Raw genomic sequence first — 1,566 nt, 5'->3', positions numbered from 1 at the left:
GTATTCTGGCCTTTAATATCACAGTCTGGTATGGTAATCTGATTTTGTCCACTAAAAATAAACTGGCAAAATTGTTAAAACAGCTGGAAAAATTGTAGGTCAACCACAAACCTCACTGGACTTGCTATATGAAATGGCTGTGTATAGGAAAGCTCACAGCCTCTATATTCAGAATATGAATTGATGCCTTCAGGACCACGAGACAGGGTGCCTCGAGCAAGTAAAAAGATATTTAAAGGTTCATTTGTACCAAATGCAGTCAACATACTGAATAAGCAACTGTGGGATTTTGAATGCAGATGTGAATCTCTATTTGATTTTTGCAGTTTTTTATTGTTTTATTGCTCTGTGAGATTTTATATAACTTAGTGTTATGATTTGCTGGTTTATATTGTTCTGGTGATATGTTACTTCGTTTGTTTTTATGAGATGTATTTTGAGTGTGTGTTTGTAGTCTGGGGAGCCAAAGACACAATTTCCATCATGGCAGATAATAAATTGAACTAAATTGGATTGGACTAAACTGAATTAATAAGAAATACAGAGAAAATAGAGAGATATCATACTCTGTGGGAAGACTTACTGTACGGTCACTATATTTTATGCGTTCACACCATTGTTTTAAATCCTTTGTATGTTCTAAAAATCCTAAATGCTGATGCATATTGTACATGTTACCACTGCTAACAAAGGATCTTCCATAAATATATACACCTCTTAAAGAAGCTCACAAAACTGATTCCTTGACATTATGTCATCAGCAGATGGATTGATTACTGAACAGATACAGGCCCAGGGGCCCAAGGGGCCAAAGGTGTTAGGGGTAACTGTGAGGGAAAGTCAGTCAATGGACTACATAATGCCACTAAAACAAGAAAAAAAATAGATGCAAAACAATTACAAAGAGATACAAAACCACTTGAGAGACACAGCATAGCTAGAAAGAGACAACAAGACCCCAAAGACAACACAATGACTACAAAAATATGCAAATTGCTAAAAAGAAACTAAAGCAATTACAAAGAAAAGCAAAACAACAAAAACATACATACAGAATAAGTAAAAAATAGGTGCAAAATGGCCACAAAGCGATTCAAAACAACTATAAAGAGACACAAACTGAGTCTTGGAGAGGTATCAGCCTTTTACATGTCTGTCCCTAGGGCCCACTTGTCTCATGATCTGTCTGTGACAGCAGATAAATACAGCAGATAAATTTGACAGTTATTAAACTGCAGTTATGCTAAACTCACATATCTCATATTATAAAACCATCGGCTTTGCTTTCATGCCACAAACAAACCACAAAATAGTTTCCTGGAACTGAACCAAACATTATGTTTGAAAGCAGCCGTACTCCGTCAGACTTCCGTCCTACCTGAGCAGAGGAGGCACGGCTACTTGGATGGAGTAGGTGGAGCCTGCTGCTCAGCTGAGAGCTGACAGCTGACTGAAGCGGCAGAAAGCACCTGTACTCTCCACCAATGGGAGGGAAGCGTCCCGGGTGTTTGCGCCGTCTATCCACGTGTGTCTGTCTGCAGGTGCTCTCACCATTCCCTGTAGGGA

At 38.8% G+C, this 1,566-nt stretch overlaps 2 protein-coding genes across 2 annotated transcripts in view; both read right to left on the bottom strand.

Annotated features, from left to right (window-relative positions):
- dtnbp1b (dystrobrevin binding protein 1b) overlaps positions 1-1,566 on the bottom strand; it is a 555,482-nt gene that overhangs the window by 173,973 nt on the left and 379,943 nt on the right. The window lies entirely within an intron of this gene.
- The window catches only part of atxn1a (ataxin 1a), an 82,701-nt gene that overhangs the window by 58,182 nt on the left and 22,953 nt on the right, over positions 1-1,566 (bottom strand). The window contains exon 2 of the mRNA XM_020597550.1: positions 1,379-1,557. The gene's annotated coding sequence lies outside the window, so the exon portion shown is untranslated. The remainder of the gene's footprint in view (positions 1-1,378; positions 1,558-1,566) is intronic.

This window comes from Monopterus albus, unplaced genomic scaffold, assembly GCF_001952655.1.
Source record: "Monopterus albus unplaced genomic scaffold, M_albus_1.0 scaffold34.1, whole genome shotgun sequence".
Taxonomy (NCBI): Eukaryota; Metazoa; Chordata; class Actinopteri; order Synbranchiformes; family Synbranchidae; genus Monopterus; species Monopterus albus.
This window is presented reverse-complemented; position numbering and strand designations above follow the sequence as displayed.